General features: G+C 41.9%; 2 long non-coding RNA genes across 3 annotated transcripts in view; one reads left to right on the plus strand and one right to left on the minus strand.

The window, feature by feature from the left end:
* LOC114019638 lies at positions 1–24,556 on the minus strand. Its single transcript, XR_005227403.2, has 3 exons — positions 24,272–24,556; positions 21,406–21,492; positions 1–36 (listed from the first exon to the last, which is right to left on the minus strand). It is a non-coding gene; the product is annotated as an uncharacterized LOC114019638 (long non-coding RNA).
* The window catches only part of LOC122462453, a 6,935-nt gene continuing 4,580 nt past the window's right edge, over positions 23,054–25,408 (plus strand). For both annotated transcript variants that reach the window (XR_006284988.1, XR_006284987.1), the window contains exon 1: positions 23,054–23,451. This is a non-coding gene — a long non-coding RNA (uncharacterized LOC122462453). The remainder of the gene's footprint in view (positions 23,452–25,408) is intronic.

Below are 25,408 nucleotides of genomic sequence, written 5' to 3' on the forward strand. Positions count from 1 at the left end.
GGCAACTCCCCTTCCCAAAACAGTAATTTTCTCCTCCTGTAAGGAAAATGTTTCAGGGTCAGAATAGCACCTCAGAAAACTGCAAGCGGTTGTAAACCATGCAGAAGTCGCAACACATCATCCCTTTGCTAAAGGAGGCATGTGCAGATCCAGAGTGGGGCAAGTGATGTGAATGCCCTAAAACCAGTGGGAAAAACCCCACAGTTCTAGGAGGTTCAGGTGCTCACTGCTGCTCCATTTTCCCATATGCCTTCCTTCCCGAGCAGTAGACTGACTCACTGAGAATCCATGCTGCCATTGCCTCTCCATCTATGCCTGTGCACTGCCCCTTTCCGAGCAGCACTAACTCCAGCCGGAATGTCACATGTATGAAGTGGCTGCCCTGTCACCCACCCTTCCTTTAGCTCACAATTCCCCCATAACCCAGAGATCCCCAATCATGCAGTGTTCACTCTGAGAGTCAATAAACTAAATGCATTCCTATTGTAACTTAATAGTGGATTTAGGCCAGAAATATATTTCACTTATTGGCTTCAGTGGGATCAGGAGCCTATTATTGGGCTTTTAACTCTTAAAATGGGTAGACCAGTGCATCTACGGGTAATGCTTTCCTGAAGAACTCTTAGTGATATTGACCGAAATTCAGTAGGTACCTTATTCAAATAAAAGAGACTAATCTTATTGTTGGTTCCTATCATACTGCTGTAATATACAGATCTGCCTCATGCTACAAACTCAGACTTTGCTGTTAGCACTAGAACTATAAACCTCGCCACATAGGAACCTTTATTAATTAAGACTATGTACAGGGACAGAAAAATGAGAATGTTTTCTGTCAAAACCCAGCTGATTTAAAAATAAATATAGGAAAAATACAGCTACCCAATGTAAACTTTGTTTCTCTCCAACCACAGAAAAATTAAACACCCACTCTCAAAATGTGCTGTCTGGCGCAGGTGTTCTTACAACAAACACTCTTAGTGCTCAGGTACCTGGCCGATCTACTAGTTATTATTAATTTATTTGTATAGCATCAATGTGCTATTATTTTATTGCATTTACGAGCCCCCATCATAGACAAGGACCCCATTGTGCTAGGTGCTGTACGAACAGAACAATAAGATGTTCTCTGCACCAAACTGCTTACATTTCTTTGTAGTGTGCTAGATGTTTTACAGACGTGTGTGAATACTAGGCCCCAGCCCTTAAGAGCATACAGTATTCAAATAAAGGGGAGAAGAGAAACAACAAAAGCAATGCAATTGAATGGTAAGACAGGCATCTTGTTAGTTCTCAGGAGTATTATATATATATGCATACACAAACACACACAAGCTAGGGCTTATCTACAAGGAAACTTAGTGTGTGGCAAGCCAGGATGTGACTGTACAGCGCACTAGTCTGCCACGCACTAAGTGTGGACACTGCTATTGTGCACTAACAGTTACATTGTGTGCTTTCATGTTGTAGACACTTTGTAGATACATAGAGTTTAATTCATAGTTTAGGGCCAAAAGAGACCATTAGAGCACCAAGTCTGACCTCTTGTATATGAACAGCCCTTAAACTTAGTAGTAAAAGTTAATCAGCCTTTTTCAGACTGACAAATAGTTTAAAAAAAAACGAGATCTAAATATTTTACAAACTTCTTTGTACAGACTCTTAATTAAAAATGACCTCAAGCTGCAAAATTGGATCCAGATTTTTAACTCTCCAAGATTTTGGTGTGCTTGGAATTTGCGTAGAGATAAACAGCAGTTGTGGGCACTCATCACCTTTGAAAATGGGGTTACTTATTCAAATGCTTAATCTTAGATGCCTAAATCTGAAAACATTGGCTCTTATACATATGTTTTTTAAAAGTTCTCTCCAGTACAGCCCGGTAGCTCATCTCTGCTGGAGTCCCAAGGACAAAGACGCATACCTACTGTAATACTTTTGGAAGACTACTAGAGACAGGCCCAATCCCCAATGTTTGGATCTTGAGCCACAATTCAGGGATGTTCGGATTCACTTTTAACGGCAGCAAACTCAAAAAGAATCCATACAAGACCCTGGTTACAGCATACGCAAGGTTTTCTGAAATGAGACTGTATAGCGATCTTACATTTCCTTGGTCTTGGCATTTGCTTCAGTTCTGCTGGCAGAGCACTCTAATTGTAAGGGGCACAATAGGCAATGCTCTTATCTGTGATTAATAGATGTGATCTTTTCAGAGTGATAAATACAGGTAAGTAAAGTATCTGTAACTGTATTTATGCTACATCATAGATCAAAAATCCTACAACCTAGACATGATAAGCCTCAACTGTGTGTAATAGTGCTGGCTAAGCTTTTGGAAGAACACAGCTCATTATGTCTGCAACTTGATTTTTTGTGGGACATAGGGTGGTCAGTGCTGCCAAGGTATTGAAATGTTGTCCAGATCTTTATTCTGGAGCTAATTTTATTTCTCCCATATTTCCCTTAAAAATTCATTTTTGGGGGAAGCTTCTCCTGAGGCGATTTGTCCTCTGACCAAAGCGTCTACTTGGACATCTGTCCATGGAGCTCTGAGAATCAGCCAGTGAGGATCCTCAAAGGTTCTGATCCTGAGAGCTGCTGACTTGATCAAGAAGTACATCACTGAGGTTGAGGCTCAGAACAGGGAAGTCAGCACCCTCCGACCAGAGACACAGCAAGCCTAGGATGTAGCTGAAAGGTGGGAGCCTCTTCATTTTCTACATAATAATGTTCAATATGGATAGATTTTTCAAGAGTGCTCAGTATGGCTCCAACTATGTTCCTGTTGATACTGAGCTCTTTTGAAAATACCAGTCTGTCACCATTTCCCCGAGATGGCAGTTTGGGAAGAATTTAATATTTACCTTCAAACTCATGAATTTTTTTTTTTCAGTCAGTTGCTAAATTTTGAGTGGATTCATTTTAATGTCACTAAAAGCTGAAATGTCACAAAAATAAACTCTGTCATTACATTTAAATGTTTAATTGGTTCAGACCAATAATAGGTAGGCATAGGCTAACCCACAAAATTCAGATCTGGATGAGACAAAGTTTGGGAAGTCTTAAGGCCTTGGGAGAATGAGGGGTGGGCAAAGCCCGTCTCTAATAGCATGTTTTTTGTGTGTTTGTTTTTGTATTGGTTTATTTACGAGACTGTTTCACGTAATATGAGGCCTTTTGTAAGGAGCAAAAAGCATTAATATGCAAAAGGTTAGGGTGAGCCTAAAATTTCTTGAACCTTTTCATAGCCTCACTGGAGCACAACTTTCCTTTACTCGTTATAGTGACAGACAAAAAACAGTGCCTGGTTTCCAGGGAACAACATACATCCATTTAAGAATATATCCATGATCAAGGGCCAAAGGGTCTCTTCCACTGTGTAGGTGGGAGAGGGGGAAAAAAATGAAAATTTTGTGCAAATTGCTCAAGATATATGGAAAGGGGGAAGCGGCAGCTCTTCTGCCTGTTCCCACTTCTCTGCAAGCCCATGGAAACCCCTCTGCTCACACAACAGACTTTGAGTCTATTGAAAGGTGCTTGTACAATTAGCAATGGAGCTGTCACAAGCTGAAAGTCTCCTGCCAAAAATGAAACTGTCACTTACCATTTCACAGGGAGCGTTTGGGGCCATATTTCCCCCTTTCTACTAAAAAGGGACAGGAAGGGCTAAGGTCCTCAGAAAGTTACAAAGGAAATTCATATCTGTTATGTCATACAAAAATGAGAGAAAAAAATGGTGGTTGAAAGTGACAGTCATCATGATTAAAAACGCCCACTAAAGAGGTTAAAACGGTAAATGCTGTATTATGAAAATGCAGAGCACGGCACTACTTGGCATATGGCAACATCTGTAGTCGAGAGGCCTGACATATAGAAATGTGCAGCAACCCTTTCAGACTCTCTTACAGACTGAGATGCAGGCCACCCACCATCAGAAGATGTCTCCTCTCTGCTGAGAGATATACATAAACATTTTTTTTTGCCATGACAGAAAGTTAATGGGACTCAACACAACCTTCCTTGGCTATCCTTTTTTATTTTTACTAATCTAAGTTACTTTCCCACAGTAGCATACTTAGTACAGCATTCTGCAGCTCCTCTTACATTTTCTTAGGCCATGCCCCATAATTTTTGGAGTTTGCAGATTTTTTTTTTTCAGATCTTTCCTCTAGAATGATATTTGCATGGAAGCAGACCAAGTAGGGCTGGAGGCTCTGGCTTGTGCATAGAAATCTGAGGCACATTTTGCAGTGAGTTGCTTTTTTAGCACACCAAGTCACACAGAGCATACTTTCTCTGCCTAACAAGAACAAAACATGAGAATGAACATTTCCAAGATAACTATAGAATTGCTCTCCTTTCTCATTCTTGGGTCTGACTAGACTCCTCTCTGATCCTTGACTTCCAGAGGGCAGCATTATCCAGAACAGCCTTTTATCATCAATGACCAGCCAAGATATTCTGCCCTTTCTCTCAGTGGACCTCACTTTAGCCATGTATGCCTCTTCATATCTCAAGGTTTAAGTAATGAGATCTATCCAAAACTCAACTTCAAAGCCACCTGAAGGCATCAGTTGAAAGTGTCTGCCTGTGTCCTAAGTAGGACAGATTGTTGGCAGCACATTACACCTCTGCTTTGGTATTGTATTAACTCACACTTAATCTCCAGGGGAGATTCAAGGTGCTGTTCTGTATGCATGAAGTCCTATCCACTTACCTCAGAGAGTATCTCTCTTCCTCCATGACCCATTATGCCATTTATATTCAGCAGAAATACTTCAGCTGTCAGACCCAAAGACAAAGCTCATAAGAAGCAGCACTAGTGGATATTCTACGCAGTGGGCCCTTGCTTCTGGAATTCACACCTTCCAGAAATGTTTGATTCAAAAACTGGCCATATTTATGGTGATGCAAAGCCACACCTCTTTATCCAGCTGTTGTAATAACTGCAGGGTTTGTAGTCTGACTACTGACTAGGTTTCCCTTCAAGGTTCATTTGCTACAGGCATATGCACTCTTTACTGTGTACTATGAGATCCAAATCTTGCGATGTGTACCCAGAAATTACAGTGAGGAGCACTTCATAAATATTGACAGTGATGATCATGATGATAACGCTACACAGAAAAACATACAGAAAACAGTTTGATAAACAAGCTTTGGAATCCCAAAGGGTGCTGAGGTAGGAGATTATAACTAGGTGCTACTATGGATTGAGTGCCCTCTTCCATGCTTGAAGAACAGAAGACATTAAGCACAGGAAGATGAAATATTAAAACCTAGAGAAACAGGCACACAGAGATATTAAAGAGAGAACACATGGAGGAGTGATAACAAGGAAAGCAAAGTGCCGTATGAGCTGCCAGCCAACATCTAGTTTGAAGCCACATGGGCATTACTGGAGGAAGTGATGGCATTCACTCACCGCTAGGGTGTCTCTTCCTGGCAGCTCTGGGGAAATCAGCTGCTCCCCAGTCCAGGGCCCCCCCTCTGGCAGTCTCTACACTCATCATCTTCTCTCATGCTGCGCCCCACTCCATGAACCACAGCATCCTCTTCAGCCCTTCAGCCAGGTCACTACATGGTTCCCCTGCCCAGGGTGGGTGTGGGTGTGTGAAAGTCTTTCCAGAACAAGTCATCCCAGGCAGTCCACTGTCCTTTGCCTGATCTATACCACATCTCCAGTGGCTGGCAGAGATCCCTGGGCCCACCCTCTACTCTGGATTCCAGTTCAGGGGCCCTCCAATCAGCAGCCAAGGCATGCATTAGCCTACCTTGGTGCTTTAACCCTGATCCTCTCCTACCTTTCTGGCTCTTCCCACTTCTCTGGGTTTGCCAGCCCAAACTCCTCCTCTCAGAGAGGGACTGTGGGCTACCTATCTCTAGCCCCAAACACCTCCCTTCTCCCAACAAAAGACTGTTTCTTCTGTAGCCCCCATTCTGCTCTCAGCTCCTGGACTTTATACTGGCCCCTCCTGTACCTGTCCAGCTGAACCTTGTGTCTAATTAATCCCTGATCACTGGCTCCTCCTCCTGGCTTCCTGCAGCCTAGGGAATTAATTGGCCCATCTTCCACCTTAACCCCTTCATGTCTTGTGTGGGGTAGACACCCTATCACTGAGGAGATATGGTTGCAATATCCAGAGAAATACTTCTACTCAGCTTGAGGAAATTTGAGTAGGTCTCACAACTGCTACAGTAAACTTAGTGTAGAATCATAGAATCATAGAATATCAGGGATGGAAGGGACCTCAGGAGGTCATCTAGTCCAACCCCCTGCTCAAAGCAGGACCAATCTCCAACTAAATCACCCCAGCCAGGGCTTTGTCAAGCCTGACCTTAAAAACGTCTAAGGAAGGACATTCCACCACCTCCCTAAGTAACGCATTCCAGTGTTTCATCACCCTCCTAGTGAAAAAGTTTTTCCTAAGATCCAACCTAAACCTCCCCCACTGCAACTTGAGACCATTACTCCTTGTTCTGTCATCTGCTACCACTGAGAAGAAGTCTAGATCCATCCTCTTTGGAACCCCCTTTCAGGTAGTTGAAAGCAGCTACCAAATCCCCCCTCATTCTTCTCTTCCGCAGACTAAACAATCCCAGTTCCCTCAGCCTCTCCTCATAAGTCATGTGTTCCAGTCCCCTAATCATTTTTGTTGCCCTCCGCTGGACTCTTGCCAATTTTTCCACATCCTTCTTGTAGTGTGGGGCCCAAAACTGGACACAGTACTCCAGATGAGGCCTCACCAATGTCGAATAGAGGGGAATGATCATGTCCCTCGATCTGCTGGCAATGCCCCTACCTATACATCCCAAAATGCCGTTGGCCTTCTTGGCAACCAACGGCACACTGTTGACTCATATCCAGCTTCTCGTCCACTGTAACCCCTAGGTCCTTTTCTGCCAAACCTCTGCCTAGGCATTCGGTCCCTAGTCTGTAGCAGTGCATGGGATTCTTCCGTCCTAAGTGCAGGACTCTGCACTTGTCCTTGTTGAACCTCATCAGATTTCTTTTGGCCCAATCCTCTAATTTGTCTAGGTCCCTCTGTATCCTATCCCTACCCTCCAGCATATCTACCTCTCCTCCCAGTTTAGTGTCATCTGCAAACTTGCTGAGGGTGCAATCCACACCATCCTCCAGATCATTAATGAAGATATTGAACAAAACCGGCCTGAGGACCGAACCTTGGGGCACTCCACTTGATACCGGCTGCCAACTAGACATGGAGCCATTGATCACTACCCGTTGAGCCCGACAATCTAGCCAACTTTCTATCCACCTTATAGTCCATTCATCCAGCCCATACTTCTTTAACTTGCTGGCAAGAATACTGTGGGAGACCGTGCCAAAAGCTTTGCTAAAGAGAGAGAAGATTTAGGCTTTGAATGGGACTAAACACATGGTGCCTTGGTGCCTTGATTATTATGGACAATTTAAATTTGTGTATTTGCTTTATCATCATCTCCTGGTATAGAACAGCTGGTCACAAATGTATTGGCAAGGTAAACAGAAACAGGCTTCTAATGCTTTGTGACTCAGACTAATCTCATCACCAGCAAAAATCTGTTGCCAACCTGATAAACATGAAATGTCTTGGAAGCATCTACATTTCAAAGCACATGTGCCTCAATGACTGTGTCAAGGTGCAGCAACAGGTTAGATGGGTCACAGTGATATAATTATTGGTGCATGTCAAATACAATGTAATACATACAGAAAGGAACATAGATCTTTACCAAATATTTTCCCCCTAAAGTTTGTGGGTGAATTTGGTATTTGTGAAAGTGAGTGAATAATAGCACTAGCTAGAGCAGTTTACAGTGGGGTGGGGCTGAGTAAGTGGCATACAGCTTATTATTATTATTACTCTGATTAATCACTACTTGTATGCAGGGGTGCTGGAACCATTTTTATAGTGGGGGTGCTGATGATGGAAGCCACGTATTTAGTGTTTGTTTTTACTACTTCAAGCCATGGGGGTGTGGCAGTACCCCCAGCACCACTGATTGTATAGCTCTAACAGCGTACCAGGTGCTTTACGAACAGGTATGACAAGATCCCTGCCATGAAGAGCTGATATCTAAACAGACAATGGACAAAAAAAGGGTGGGTGTGTGGAAGGGAACAAAGCAATGTGATTGGATTGGGAAGTTAAGAGCTAATTTGTTAGTGCCGCAATTTTTTTTTTACCAAAGTGTTGTTTAGTGTTTGATGTTCAATCTTCTGTTAATTAATTCATCTCCACCAGTAACAGAGGATATAGATAGGCCTTTTCTCTGATAGGCTTTATAGGCTGTGATGTACATAGCTGTTTCTTTGAAAAGAGATGCCATTATAATTCTGTAATTTCCCTTTCATGGCGATGATATATATTTGTTCTTTCTTACATGTTTTCCTTACTATGTAGTAGAATGGCTAAGGGGTGAGCTGCCCCTCTGGTCTCTCCCAGGAATGTTCTTTCCAAGTGACAGGCCTTGACTTACTCTCTTTCCAGTGGAACACCATAGTTCAATCCACTTTAGACTGGACCAACATGTTACAAAACCCCCTATTCCCCTGTCCTGCCATGCTTACATTGCAGGCGGTGCCGTACACTCCCTTGCAGTCCCTCACGAGTGCACCCTCAGGTGACAGGTTTTGCTACCTTCACCTCTCTCTAGGTGGAATCCCAGGGCTCTGCCACGATTAGAGTTCCAGGCTAGCAGCCCCCCTGCTTCCACCATGTTACCACGAGAGGCCCAACTGCAATTCCTGCAAGACACTTATTACAAGACTCCCTGGCCTGAAGCACTCCCATGCAGCACGGGCTGCCGCAGCTTTCCCACAATGATTTTTGGCCTAATCTAGCCACAGATATGATTTGGCCCTCCAGCCAAGCCACTTTAGAGTTCTACCCTTTCCAGGGTAACAGAGTCATTTAGACAAAGGAAAACCAAACAAAGGATGCTTCAGCCAAGCTCAGCATCCAGCCCCCTTCCTTACAGGGGAGCCTCAGCTGCAACAGCCTGCTTCAACAGATACCTGAGCTCTAGCCAACCCATCCAGCTGGTCCTGTGCCCATGCTCCTACAAAGGACACTGACCAACCACAGTCCTCAGACGGCTCCTGGCTCTCACCCAGGCTTCTTGCACCCAGGTAGGGCTAGGAGCAGTCTCTCTACTCTCCTTCCCAATCAGCCCTCCACTGCTGGCTTTTCCTCCTCTTAAGTCCAACACCCAGCACAGGTATAAGGAGGCAGGGCTGACTGGTCTCAGGCCTGCTGGCCCTTAAAGGGGAAGGCCACCTTGTTACAACACTCCCCTTTGGGTGCCTGTGACCAGACGCTGTTTAAAATGACTTAGACCAGCTCCTTCCAAACACACATACTGTTCATGTGCCCAACGGTACACAACCAGGAGGGGGGAAAGGATGAAACTCACAACAGGCCTGCACAGCCAGGGCTTGCTTGCAGCTCCTCAACCCTCAAAGCTTAAGCAAGCCCAGTTATTTCAGGCACATCCTCCAGAGCCTCTGCCTTAGTTCCACAGCCCTGCTGTATCCTTTGCCTCACCCAGTCTATCTGCGCAGGAAGCTGCTGACCATTTCTGCCTTTCTTCGTTTTCCTCTGAGCCAGAAGTTTTAACTGCTTCGTGTTCATTTGATCGTAGACTCTTGTCTGGGAAACACAGACCAGTCACCCTGCTGGTGACAGGCAGGTGGGGATTTTTCAATGACTAGCTCAGTCACTGTTTCTCTCCAGGGCCCCTGATATTCTCTCTGGAAATAGCTTCTGTCTGTCATTGGTTTGTTTCCTGCTTACTCCCCACTAGCAGCCTCCTTTGATTTAACTCCATGAAAAATATCAAGAAGGTAAACTGAGGCACATATAATCATACAAAATAATATAGCTATTCTCCCTTGTTGTTTACATTAGTATAAATGATCTAACTGAAAAGATATATATTTCGCTCTCTGCGCATGGAAAAACAACACTGGCCTTTTGGAAGCAGTGCATGTTAAGGAGGGACCGTGAGAGGGAAGACGCAAGGAAGACCAGGGCAGTAAGTGGGTATATGCATACAGAGCTGTGTGAGGAAAAAGATCACAAAGAACGGAGTCAGTTTTACAGCTTGGCTAGTGAAAGGCATTCAACAAAAGGAGACGATGACAGCAGAGGTATTAAAGGAGAGAGAGAGAGGCAACAGGACCTAGCAATAGAGTGGATGTTGGCAGAGCAGATATTGGCAAAGGAGAGAACATAACTGAAAATGACTCCAGAATTGTGAGCCTAAGAGATGGATCAGAGAGTTGAGCTGTCAGTGGAAACAGATGAGAGGTGTTGGGAAAGATTTAGGAGGAAAGGTAGGATGTTCAGTTTTGGAGAATGTGAATCTTAATTAGCATAGGAACATCCAGGGGGAGAAATCTCAGACTGCTGGAAGTGCTAGACTGGACAGAGGGGTTGAAGCCTGGCTTTGAGAGGCACTGGGAGAAGATGACGTTGACTAAGGAGGGAGGTATAGGAGGAGAACAGGTTAGGATCAAGATGTAGTAAAGGAGGTTAATATATTGTAGACATGCATCTGGTTTTGCAAACCTGCCAATCTCTTGAGTCTGATTAAATTGCACATCACAAACTATATCAATAAACAGGTTTCAGAGTAGCAGCCGTGTTAGTCTGTATCCACAAAAAGAAAAGGAGTACTTGTGGCACCTTAGAGACTAATACATTTGTTTGAGCATAAGCTTTCATGAGCTACAGCTCACTTCATCGGATGCATGTAGTGGAAAATACAGTAAGATGATTTTATATACACAGAGAACATGAAACAATGGGTGTTACCATGCACACTATAATGAGAGTGGTCAGTTAAGGTGAGCTATTACCAGCAGGAGAGAAAAAAAAAACAAAAAAAACCCCTTTTGTAGTGATAATCAAGATGGGCCATTTCCAGCAGTTGACAAGAACGCGTGAGGAACAGTAGGGGAGAAAAATAAACATGGGGAAATAGTTTTACTTTGTGTAATGACACATCACTACAAAAGGTTTTTTGGGGGGGTTTTTGTGTTGTTTTTTTTGTTTTTTTTTTCTCTCCTGCTGGTAATAGTTCACCTTAACTGATCACTCTCGTTATAGTGTGCATGGTAACACCCATTGTTTCATGTTCTCTGTGTATATAAAATCATCCTACTGTATTTTCCACTGTATGCATCCGATGAAGTGGGCTGTGGCCCACGAAAGCTTATGCTCAAATAAATTTGTTAGTCTCTAAGGTGCCACAAGTACTCCTGTTCTTATATCAATAAAGAACTCTTTATTTCAGATACTTATGTGGTACTGGCACCATAGCATCTGACCGCCTCACCGTCTTTAATATATTGATCTTCCCAGTGCCCCGTGAGGTAGGAAAATGCTATCATCCCCATTTTACAGATGGGGAACTGAGGCAGAGAGGTCACACAGGAAGTCTATGGCCAAGCAGGGAATTGAACCAAAGTATCCCAAATTCCTGGCTGGACTATCTTTCCTTTCTAATCTCATTCACAACAAGCCCTCATTTGATGAGATGACTGTGCAATTGAAGCATATACTCCAAAACATCTTCAAATTACACTAGGCAGATTTTCAGCAGGAGAACTTCTATTGAAAATAGAAGTGAAAGTATCAATCCGTACCAGATAAACAATGTCCCATAACACCCATCTGCATCAGCCCTACTGAGCTGAATTTCATAGCCGATTTCACCCTCCAACCATTGAGAACTGCTTCCACGGGTTAGAACCTGTACATTTGCATCAGAGAGGTTGGTTTCTCTTTTAGAAGACTTAAACAGTATATGTGGGATCTCCATACTATCAGGTTATCTGCTCAATTCAAAGTCTATCAAGGAGAGTGATCTTAGCTATTTTCTCTGACTGTGGATCCAGATATACTACTGCTGTCAAGCCAAAGACAAACTTCACCTGTCCCTTTTGAGATCCATCATGCATATCAGATGGCAGGATAACATTACACACTGTGTAGTGACAAAACATTGAAAATTAGAGCTCAGACCAGCTCTGCTGAGCAGAACTTATCAATTGGATAGGCTACACATACTCCCCAGCTGTGCTGACTACAGCAAGGTCTAACTGGGCAAGCATTCATTTTGTAGAGAAGGAAATGCTTTCCTCTAAGGACACACTAGCACAACTTGAGTCTGTGTGGTCCAGACCCAGACAACTATAAGACACTTGAAGCAGACTAACCCACTAGACTTTCAGTGCTTCAGCATGAAGTGGTCACATCTGTAATTCAACTCTATTAGCAGAAAAATGGTGTTCTGTGCAAGGAGAATTAACAACAACTGCATCGTAACAATGAAATGAACATAATGGTATTTGTACAGACAAATTACAAGAATCCCTGTGTCCTCAGATTGCACTACACAAACAAGACCAGATCCCCCAAAAATGTAATGTCTCCCAAGCAGTTTCCTTCAAGATCAATAAATAACCAATATTTTTTCCTTTCATTAGTCTCCAGAATAATTATTTATTCTGACTTCCACATATTTATTACTGATTATCAAAAGAAGACCTTTAATATTTTTATATTTGAAGCTGAATAGAGGGGGTGAGAACTATGAGAATTATGGTAAACAAACATTTCAGCATTTTTGGAAGGCATTATGGTCTAATAACAAGTCAGGACTCCAGGGTTCTGCTACTGATTTGCATGTGACCTTCAGGCTTTGTCTCCACAAACACTTAGTTTGTGGCAAGCAGGATGTAAATCTAACCTGCTACATGCCATTTGGACCCTGTTGATGTGTGGAAAAATGTCCAGAGTACTCCTTAAACCACTCCCATTTCAAAGTGGGTTAGATCAGAGACACTTAGTGCAAGGCTGGCTGGTGTGGGGGTAGACTTACCCCCCAGCTTGCCACAAACTAAGTGCTTGTGCAGACACGCACCCAGAGAAGTCACTTACCTTTTGCATATCTCAGTTTACCAATCTGTAAATTCAGTAATAATACTCACCTAACAGCTGTGTTGGCAGGATTAATGTTTGTAAAGCACTTTTGAGATTCTTGAATGAAAAGTATTATATGAGTTGAATGTGTTGTTTACTAATTAGGAATACTTTTGTTTTGGAGCAGATCATGTCATTGGAGCACATCATACCCCAGTCTCAGAATTCACTCACTCACCCCCCAGTGACCATGGGGGATATGATATTCTAAATGAGAACTTGCTGTATAACTAGTGATTATGTTGTTAGAACCTATGAATGGTGGCATTTTGTTGTTAGACTACATGAATGATGCCTATGACCAGATGAAATGTAAGGTGTCGAGAGAAGGAAAGATCTTCTGTGGCGTGTTGATGGAATGTGGGCAGCAGTGGTAGCATGTCAAATAGTGATGAATGATGTTATGCGCTGAAAGCTTGGACCAGATGTTTGTACGGAACATGAGAGTCTATCCTGAATGAGGGAACAATTTTTGAGAGTGGGCAAGGAGATACTCCCTTCTATTGTTGAACTACATCCCTCTTCCTGCACTTCTAAGACTTTCTGTTAGAAAAAAAAAAGTTGTTTTGTTTGTAGCAATGATGGCCCGGATCCACTACTGCACTAATCCATTTTGACACTGGTGTAACTCCATTGATATTAATGGATCTACCTCCTTGTAAAACTGGAATAACACAGTAGCAAAATCAAGTCCTGTATGTCTGATTTAGGTGTAAGGTCCAGTATGTGTATGTCACTGGCTGAAATAATTGCTATCACAATTGCTACCAATCACAAAAAGGATCAAATTTCACCCATTGGCTATCCTTGTGCAGCCCCACTGAAGTCAATTTCAGATGTTCAGAAATGTTACAAGAATCTGCAGGTCACAGTACGGTAGCATCTAACTCTTTCACATACAGAGAACATTTACATAAAACAGATAACATCACAAGCTGGGAAATGAATACCATCATTTATAGGAATTTATGGGGGAGGGGAGAGAGAAATCAGCAATGGAAGCAGGACCTTGCCACTAACTAACATCAGTAGCCAGAGAACAATTAAAGTTGTCTCCAAACCCTGTCTCTAGGCCACCGCCCAAGCAACAAGGACACTTCCACCAGTGCAGCTTTCTCTGCCTCCCTCCTTGTTAGTGACATACACACACAGAATACATGTCAATAGTAGCTTTTTTGTACAGTTCTCTATTTACAAAATCTGTGTGGGGACTCTATAGCGTAACAGCCTTTCTTGTATTAGATGAAATAGGATGTGGAAAAGGCATGGGAGGAAGGTATAAGTGATTGACAGGTCTCCGCCATACTGCTGGTGGTGGAATGTGGAGGCCAGAGGCAATTCATCATGAAATTCAACTAGTTTATGTGGCTCTACAGTGAAAACCCCCTATACGGTAAAGTGGAGAATTTGTCATGAAATATGATCAGTGGTGGTAGACCTACCGCAGCAAACCATATACGCCACAGAAACATGCACAACAGACACTGTAGGCTTCCTCAGCGTGATGACTGCCTCCTAAAATGGGTGTTGGTATATTTTTCAGCATTTTTTTGTCTAACAAAGTTAAAATCAGCTTAATTAACAATTAAATCAATTAATATAATCTTTATGCAGCTTTACATTGGCTGTTAGGGACAATTAAGTCCATCCTGATAAGACAGCACATTCCTCTCCTGAGCCCATTCTTTATCTCCATGTATTACAGTAAGCTGTCTTTTCAGTGATCATTTGATGAGGAATGATGTTTTTCTGAGCCCTTTTTAAGATAGACAAAAATGAATTGGCCCTACACTGCTGATTTCCATCAAGCAATTTATCTAAAGATTGTAATGTAGTCAGACATAAAAGTTATGGCAGTTCCACTGCTGCTTAAACTATGTAGCAATTATCTTAAGTTTATCTGTGTATTGGTTTCAACAGGATAGTGATGCCAATCACCATGCTACATTTAAAGGTGTGTCAGCATTTCCATTGTCAGACCCTATTTCAGGGGATTATATCTTGGCCATAAAAATTAATTCTGGATCACAGTATGTTTGGTTCTAATCTCAAATGGGAATATATGTTTTTAATAGACTTTGATATTAAACTGATGTGGAATAGTAAAGTTACATAAAAGCACAAAATTGAAATAGAAAAAGTTTTCTGGCTGGTTATATTATTACTAAAAACTATTAAACCATTTTGCATTTTAAAATTATGGCTTTTTTTTAATGTGAACTGTGCTTTTAGGTAGCTTTCTTTTTCGATTATTTGGGAGTGGGGAAAAGAATACATTACAATAGATGAGACTTTTGGGTCCAAAATGCAGTTTTCATGTATACCATGCTATTAACCTTTCTTACAAGAATTCCCATGTTTTCCAGTTTACTAACTGACACTGAATGATAACAAGTATCTAGAAAATGGGAATTCAGGAACAGCAATTATACAGCCTCAACATGTTTTCAGTGTTAACGTGTATCTGAATATTTCAGCTAAAATAAGTAAATGTGCATTGATATTGCCTCCAGTCCTGCATTCAGATCCACTCACACAGAACCTGTGCTTATGTAGCACCCCAGTTAATTCAATGGGGCAGCACACAGGAGCTAGTGGAGTGCAGGACTGGGGTTTAAGACTCTGCTACTCTTACTCACACTTTGCTCAACCTAATCTAGGATTACACCTATTGAAATCAATAGGAGTACTTGCAGAGTAAAGTACTACTTACTCAACATAAGGGTAGCAGAATTTGGCTATTAGTCATTAGGACATATTGTCTTGGAATAATTCACACATCTAACAAACTGTACAGTAAAATGTATATATTAAAATATGGTCGAGACTTGGGTTAAATCTGTGATCATCACAGGGTCTTGTAGTAATCCACATTACCATGAGCAGAGCTCAGTTTCAAGTGGCCATGGCATGTGTTAACGGTGATGGTCATCTCAATAGCCCCATTCATTTTTATTACTTTAGGAGGGACTATTGTGAATAGGGTTTAAAGCAGGGGGCTGGGAATTGGAACTTTGGGTATTTTATCAGCTCTGCCATTCTTTGCGCAAACCACTGACCGTGGAGCTAAATTCTCCCCAGCCCTTATAGGGCACCTCAAAGGTGAAGCAGTAGGCAGAGCCCTGGCTCCACCCCTCTCTCACATCAGCTGGAAGACCTAGCCAGGGGAGCATACTGAACTGCTTCATGGGGTATAGCAGTATTCACTCCCCCACCATGCCAAGAGAGCTTCTTTTGGGCTGAACAGGTACTACCTAACCCTGAACTTCTCTGTGCCTCACTACACCCATCTCTTAAATGGGGTTAATACTTGCCTAGTAGGGTGTTCTGAGAATAAATTAATATTTGTAATGCACTTGTAGAATCTGAGATGCAAGTGCAAAATGTCATTGTTACTGCTGAACCTACAATCTACCAAATTACATGTAATATGACCATGAATATACATATTTAACTGGGTGACACTGTATCTTTTAAAATGCCTACACACATGTGCACCTGGTAAATATCGTATAGCTGGTTTGGTCTCCCAGGTGACTAAAACACATTTTATAACCTTCATGAAAATTCCTTGCTTTCTTCCTCTTCATTTTAAATTATCAGAAGGAAAAAAAAGAAATTACACAGACAACTATTATCCAATTAAAAGAGCCCGACTGATGCTCTTAACACAGACATTACTTTTGTTGTTTGGAAACCATAGAAAAGAAATAGCAGCTATACAATTTCAAAGTGCTGTCATTAGAGATATTTCAGCTGTTCATCCTACTCCTGTGGCTTTGGCTTTCACATCATGCATGCACTAAACAAGAGTAAGCAAAGACTGGATGGCGTCTTATTCACACAATAAATTGGGTGAAAGTATATAATCAAAGGGGCACTCTTTCATGTTGCTTTAAAAATCCAATCAAGTTTGCTTATAATTCAGATATGTGAGCATTGAGGTGATCAAGACAATTTACTGGGTAATAATGTGACCATATAAAGAGACCAAATGGTGAAACCGGTCTGGTCAGTGGCTTGGCCGGTACCATTTAGGAACCTGAGTTTGAGCATGACCTCAGGCTGATAGAGGCACTGGAAGCCTTTTGAAAGTGATGCTCTCATAAATTATGAGAACTGGATTCTTTTTGACATCCTACTTGCAGTTTGATACAGAGTCTCTTCTGAGACTCTTTGTTCGCCAGGCTGTAGGGCTGACAATATGAGAAGAGGAAACTTTACAGCCCAGACTGAAGGGAGGGCGAAAAATCCTATGAACCTGATATGCTCCTCTACCTAACTTCTAGGGATGGTGTATACCCTCACACAGGAGGCTTGTTTTGTTTGACTGTAGTAGGGGGAAATCCCTATTTCTTTTCCTCAGTTCTGATGCTCCTTCCACTTATTGTGCCAATATTAAAGTTAAGCAAAAATAAAGTCAGTTGTGTGATCAGATTCTCAGTCAAGAATCTACACTGACATAATTTAAAACAGTGGTTCTCAACCAGGGGTACGTGTACCCTTTGGGGTACACAGAGATATATTACTGGGGGTGCTCAACTCATCTAGACCAGTGTTTCTCAACCTGGGGTTTGCAGCTCCCAGGGGGGATCATAGATGGGTTTGGGGTGATTGCAAGTGTAGGGCTGGCATTAAGGGGTGGCAAGCAGGGCAACTGCCCGGGGCCACATGCCATAGGGAGCCCCGTGAAGCTAAGTTACATGCTTCAACCCCACTGCCTGGGGCTTCGGCTTCAGACATGGCTCACAAGTGAAAAACAGACTCAAGAATCACACTGAAATATAAGTACAATATTTATATTCCAATCTTTTATTTTATAATTATATGGTGAAAATGAGAAAGTAAGCAATTTTTCAGTAATAGTGTGCTGGGACACTCTTGGAATTTTATGTCTGATTTTGTAAGCAAGTAGTTGTTAAGTGAGGTGAAAACTTGGGGTACACAAGACAAGTCAGATTCTTGAAAGGGGTACCGTAGTCTGGAAAAGTGAGGAACCACTGATGTCAAAGGTGTCATTAGAGAAGATTTGGACCAAGGGGATCTGGGAGCCATGTCTGAATCGGAATTGTGTGGCTCAGGCACAGCACCAGTTGTAAGGCAAAGAAGCCAAAACTGATCAAATTCAAAGTATGGGGGACATGCCCACACATTCCATGTAGTACTTTCCCGTGAACTGTCCTGTTTCTATACTAGTATAAGTCTTCCTATGGTGATCTGTTCTGATGTTGATGTAAGCCAGGAGAGAGTAAGGAACAAGGTCCATCTATGTATCTTTTGCTGATACCTTAACCCATCTTGGTTAAAGGGGTATGGCAAATATTTTCTAGTTCAGCACAGGACACAATGCAAAGGTAATAAACAATAGGGAGGAAGGGCAAAGGTTACAGGAATAAGATCACAGGGGAGCTCGACTGTCACTTGTTCTTAGCCAGGAGTGAGTTGTGTCATCAGATTCTCAGCCAAGGAGCTAACCCCTTGCATGAGCTGTAGAAGTGCTACTGCTGCCCGAACTGGAGCCCCTGTGTCTATCAGCTGCTGCATCCAATGCACGTTAGCTGAATGCTTCTGCTAAGATATTAGCAGATTAATAGTTAACAATCTAACCATTGCTTTAACTTGTCATTATTCGGTGTCTAAATTAACACATCATTGAAATTAATAGGTGCAATTCACATTTCTCAGAGCTATTCTGCAGACTCATTAGTTTGCATTGGGTTCATATGTGGAAGGCTGTTTTTGCAACTGTAAGGGCTAGAAAGGTAAGGTCAGATTATTTGCTAGTGTAAATTGGTGCAGCTCCATAGACATCAACATGCCCGTAACTGTTTAATCTAAACTTTAATTCTGCCACACAGTTTTGCAGCAATGGCTAGACTATGCAGAAAATCTTGGCTAAAGCGTTAGAATACATTGGACTCTGGTTATGCTTTGGAATCCAGATAAAATACTTAGGGCCCGTTGTCTTGCTTATGTTAAAGTCACTGGTAAAATCCTCATTGACTTCAGTGTGAGCAGAATCAGGCCCTTAAGGCACACTCCTACTACTGCCTTGAGAAGCCATGAATTTTGATATATAGTTTTTCATTATGAAAGCCGCTTTCTTCTTTGCAGTTGCACCCAGGTGAGTATCTGGCTCCAGGCCTTCATTTTAGGCTCTGTGACCTAGACATACAGTACTAACAGCACTATGAATTTGACATCTGCAGGCAGTAACTTGCACATGAGAATCACACAGCTGCAGATAATTTCATAAAATGTTATCTCAGAGACTATCCGGTAGCTAGAGCTATATTGAAGGCTCCAAGACTTATGGGCACAAACTTCAAGGAACTTTGGAAAGCTAAGCAATCAGGCAACAAAGATGCTATGTTGTACTTCAAACTCAGGAAATAAGAAAATGCCTTCAAAATGGTAGCTTAGAAATGTGGAAAATTACCCACGATCAGGAAAATGTAAAGCTTGTCTTTTCAGGATTATATTTGTTCCAGCTTAATGGACTGTACCTGGTATATATTAAAATGCTACTAAGAAGGCTATTGTAGTTAAGGAGAGGTCCACTGATTAATTATAAACACACATTTTTGAGGGGTATATAGCTTAGCCATTTAAAATCACATCAAGCTAAAGTTTGATATACAAGTGCTATGCCTGAATGAAATCCCCCCCCCCATCCCAAATTTAATGTAAACCTGTTTAGTTGGTTTTTATTACAGAAGAACTGTGAATAAAAAAAGAATTTATTTGGGGGCAGTTTAAATACTTTTAAAAAAGTAAATGAATGATTGCAAGCCATTTTCCCTTCATGCAGAGAAAGAGAAGGGCTCAAATCAATTTGATGAGTTACAGACAAGTTCACTCAGTTCAAAAAGCTATTTTTATAGAGCATTCAGCAGCTAATTTTCATAACCCTTTCCAACATGGATTGCTGTCCCTAATGCATTGCACACATACTGTTCTCAATTCTGCCCGCGTAGCTACCCGTTCAATTCTTGTTGCCTTCAATGTGATTAGCAAATGAATATCAAAAAAATGGATTTGGCCCAGTGTGAACACATTGCAGAATCCCAGAGAAGAAAATGTAGCTTTATAGTTTAAAATTTACACAAACACTGTGGTGTGAAACATTTGTTCAGACTGAGTTTAAGGAGAATGCATTCTGTGGACAGGATGAATATGGCTCAAAATTCCATCCAAATGTTGAAAATGTGATACATACAAAGGATTGGTTCCATCCCAGTCTGATGGACCAGAAAAAATGTCAGTGAAGAAGTGTCTGTATGGGTAGTTGTAGGGGAACTGACATTTTTTTAAAGCAATACTGGTTTTTTTCTGATTTGATTTTTTTATATCAGGTGAAAAGTGCTATATAAGTATTATATTGCTGCTAAAATCAAGGGAAATTAAAATTAGAAAAATCATTTAAATAACACTAAAGGCATGAGTCAAATACACAAAAGCAAGAAGTTCAAATTTAACACTGCCTCTTCCTGCTTAACCCATCTCTTGTGTTAATGTATTGCACATTTGAAGATGGCAATGAATTGTGGATGGAATGAGCATCTTGAACGTCCCTACTCCCATTGATTTAGTTTAGATCAGACCTTTTATTCTTATCTACAAACTTTACATATATTATATAAACGAACTGTAGTAGATTTTGAGCGAAAGTGTTAGTTTATAGTTACTGGGTAGTTACAAGAAATTAAAATATTATAAGAACAGGTCACATACATGAACTTACACTTATATGTTACCTGTGTTATTACCAGCAGAAAAATAGTTAGCAACCAATTAGAATAGTTTTTAAAACAGCTAATTTCAGTTCTTTTAAAGACAATTTAAAATTTCTTTCATATGTTTGATGTAAAGTATTAGTACAGAATGAGTGAAATCCTGGCCCCACTGAAGTCAGTGGAGTTTTGCCATTGATTTCAATGGGGCCAATATTTCACCCATTATCTGTTTCTGTAATACAGTGTTTTGAAAAGATTTGAAGCCAATGGTTAATTCAGAAAGATTTAGGTATGTGTAAGTAGGGTTGCCAACTTTCTGACTGAACAAAACCAAAAACCCTTGCCCTGCCCATTCTCCAAGGCCCCACCCCGCTCACTCATCCCCCCCCCATCGCTCACATTCCCCCACCCTCACTCACGTTCTCATTTTCACCTGGGGAGGGCTGGGGAGAGAGTCCCTTTTCGACCAGGTGGCTGGTTGAAAACTGGGCACCTGGCAACCCTAAATCAGAGAGCTGGGACAGTATAGGGTAGTGGGTTATTTAAAATTCTTTAAGTATCTAAAGAAACCCAGCAAAAGAAGCAACTCTTAGTTTCTGAGCATAGGATTTGATCCATAACTGCCTGTTGTGACCATTGTCCACTCCCCTTATTATGTTTGTCTTCCTCACCTCTTGTGTCATGTCTGAAATTCAGACTGTAAACTGTCTCAGGCAGGGACGAAGTCTCATGTGAAGTGCCTTGCACACTTTGGCACGCTATAAAACAAATAAAAAATTATTCGTGTTTTAAAACTAACAGGATTGAACTGAAAGAATTTTAAATAGGAGTTGCAGATACTCATCACCTCTCAAGATCAGGCCCTGGGTCATTTGTGTTTTTATTACACTCATTTAAACGTACAATTCCTATTTTAAGATTCCATTTGCATATCTTTGGTAGTTTTCCAATGTTACATCCCATGAAGCCAGTTTGGAAAATCCTTTGCACCCACAAAGCTATATGTTCAAAGTTCCCAGTATAAATACAATGCCGAGTCTAAAGAAAGTGTTTTTCAAATAATTTAAACCCTGATCCAGTAACCCATTTACTCAGATCAGCAGTCCCACTGAAGTAAGTGGGATTACTTGCATGACTGAGGTTTTAATTGCATATATATTTGGGCAGAATCAGGTCCTTAGAAAGAATGCAAAGCAAAATAACCACAAACATTATGTTAGCTGATATAATGAGATGTTTTAAAATATATATTTAAAAGGAACAATTATGTATACATCTCCATGTCAAAGTCCAAACGAATTTTTTCAAGGGTGTTTAAAAAATCAGAGCAATAAGGTAAATGCTCCAACATTTTAATGATCATGCTGATTCTTCCAGTAATACAAAAGCTAACACCTCTTCATTTCATTTAAAAACTCTCTCAAAGTTATACATACTGTATATGTACACATTATTCACATATATATAAAGCATTCTATAATGCTTCAGTAACTTTTTAGTCATATATTAAGTTCAAAGCCTTGACTGTACTATTTTTCTGCTGCACTGCAATATTTTTATAGTCCTTAAATGATATTTTGTGACAGAATTTTAAAAATGCCCCTAAGTAGTACGTAAAAATAACTAATGTTTTGATTTCATATTTAAATTTGCATTTTATGCAGAAGATATATTTGATCACAGATTTCTTAAATTAAGAGACTATATGATGTGGTAATTTTCTTAACCTTCCTTTTAAAAAATGCAGAATTATCTCCCAAAACGTGTTCTGTACAATATTCTGTGAGTGTTGCCAATTAGGTGTTAATATTACTTTAATATTAGATATTTCAAAAATAAAATGTCAGATAAGTGTGAAGACTTTTGTTATTGATCAAATACATCGTCTGCATAAAAATGCATTTTCTGTAATTTGCTAATATAACTAAATATTGATCACACAATAATAACCTCATACTTCTAATTCCAAAAGGGACAAAAATAAGGATTTTTTAAACTACTGCTATAGCCTTCAAACATAGTGGTGAATATATATTTTATGCTTGTAGGTTCTACATATGCACATGGTTCTAGCCAATATCATATACAAGCTAAAATACATATTTTGGAACCTAGCAATTTATAGCATTCAGTGTAAAGCAAGCAGTATTGTAAGACTGTGCCTACAGCTTACTCATTCATTAGCTCCTGTTTCCTATGGCTCAAAATAATAGCATATAAACCCATTTGTTTTTATTTAAAACTCTATCCTCTGTTGCTAAAATACTAATTGCTTACACAATTGCTCAAATCACTCCTAAAAACAACTTTATGTGGAGTTTGCTTAATAAGGACAAAGGCCTTGGTCACCTGTCTGTGTAGAATATGTATCTTCAAACATTTTTTTTTTTTTTTGGTTTGCCTACAAATATTTCCACAAAACAGCTATGTTTAGCTGCACTTCTGGTTTAGTTTTACAGCACGTATTCAACACAGGTTCAGCATGTATTCAGCACAAAGACAAAACAGGCTTATACAGTATCTTGCTCTGCTTGGCCTCCAGCCTTGCCACCTGAAAGCCAACTATCCTTTTCATCTGAAACAAAACGAAACTTTTAAAAAATGTCCTGTCCATGAATCAGTATAAAATTCCCTCTCTTTGGGGCAGCTCTGCCAGCACTCTGGGGAGTGTCTACATGTGACGGGAACACGTTTACTTCCTTTCTGGCAACATTCAGGTAAATCGTAGTGCAGCCAAAAAAGGGAAGGAAATCCTGAGAGCGATGGCACGACACCCGGGCACTGCCTGCTCATTTACTTCCTGTTTGCTTCAATCCCGCTCAGCAGAGTAATGTTGACTCCTAAATCAACCAATATACAACAGATTGTTTCCCCCCTTCTCCAGGGCAGCCGGGCATTTGCAATCTGCACTCAGAGGGCCTCCCCGAGGCGATTTAGGTGACCCCTGAACGCCCAGGTCCCTTCGGAGGTGCTCCGCAGACCTTTCCCCACGTGGCCCGGGGCAGGGGTTGCTGGAGCCATGGCACCGGGCTCGGGTGGGTGGGACACGTTGTTTGCGGGTTTCCGAAGGGTTCTTTCTGAGCGACGTGGGGCCGGAGCCAGAACTGATGCTGCGGGGCCACTCGGAGGCCTGGGGGCAGCCGCAGCGGGCTGGGTTCAGGCAGCCTTAGGCCTGCAGCGCAGCCCGGCCCCAGTCCCACGCACCCCGCAGCTCCGCCCAGCCTCGGGGGCCTTAAGCCCCGGCAGGTCTGGGAGAACCTGGCCCTCAAGCCCCAGCCGCTGCGGCCCTGCGCCTGCTGGCAGCACCGCCCGCGCGGCCGCTCCCTGGGCCGGGGCGTGGGGAGCTTGTGGCTCGCGTGGCACCTCCCGCCTGCAACGTTTGGGAGAGGGGCAGTGGGTGGATTTCGCTGAACGGCTGGGTTATTTCCGTGACCCCCCAGTCCGCTCTTACAAACACCAGCCGAGCCACCCCTGCCCCTAGTGCGTGGCGGGGCATTGCCTAGAGGGCATCAAATGCAAGCAAAAGAGTCAACTTACTTGGGTCCACACGCTCTGGCCCCTGGTGGCATTTACGCGGCTATGTTAGGACAGCAAGCGGAAAGCACAGCGCCTAAGGCTGATGCCTCCCCCCATCAGAAACAGGGCTCGGGGACATCTCGTCCCCCCGGGGCTGCAGGACGGAAAGTCGCAGGAGAAAGGCACGGACAATGCAGCCAAAGGAGCCAGCCCCTTCTCTCCCTTCTCCGTGAGAAAGTCTGGGGCAGCTCAACTCCGCAGCATTGTTTTCTTCACTCCATTTTTTTTTATTTGTAAGAAAACGCCAAAAATGTGAATATAATTTCTACAGTGGGGGGTGAACATTCCTACTGAGCTGTAGGGTTATTCCTGTTAGGTCCCCCATTCCCTCCCTGGGTACGGCAGAGGGATTCCTAGTCTCACAGCGCTCCCTAGTGGACAACAGCCGCACCCATGACTCGCTTCCCTCCTCCCGTCCCCTATTACAGCCTTCAATATAACCCCCTCCCCACCCCTTCCCCCCCAAAAAAGAAGTATCGACAACCTACAGGACACAAATGACCTTAGAACGCCCCTGTCCATAATCTGCATATTCATTCCTCTCTACCTTCCCTCCAATAAAAAGAAAGGATCTCCATAAACTCAATCCCCAGGACCCAGTTCCAGTGCAATTTTTTTGTCCTGGATCCTCTTTTAAACCCACTCCACACTGCTTCTCTGGCTATTACATGCTAATTTAATTTTACTATGGACGATATTTTCAGCATTTGCTGAGGACAGTAAATTTTGTAGTTTATGTTATTTCACTTTTTATGACTTTTTAACACTTAATAAAATTTTATTAGAGCACTTTTGTGTTTACAAGGCCACAAAACTCTTGGCAGGTTGTCAGAAGTCCTTTTTATTATGATCCTACTGATATACTGCGAGTAATGAAATAATCATGTCCAGAAATGTATCAAAGGCCAGAGGGATTATCCAGTTTAATAGCTCTACAGATGCGCTGTGAAGGATATGGACATGCAACCCGTCGACAGGCTGAAAAGCTTGGTGGAAGGAGGAGGCAGACTGGTTAATTCCTTTACCATTTCAAGCTAGTTCTGTTGCTATCCTAAAGGCTAGATGCTTGGTCATGTGACTGCTGGCTGTTTCAATAAA

This window comes from Chelonia mydas, chromosome 11 (assembly GCF_015237465.2).
Source record: "Chelonia mydas isolate rCheMyd1 chromosome 11, rCheMyd1.pri.v2, whole genome shotgun sequence".
In the NCBI taxonomy this organism is placed as follows: Eukaryota; Metazoa; Chordata; order Testudines; family Cheloniidae; genus Chelonia; species Chelonia mydas.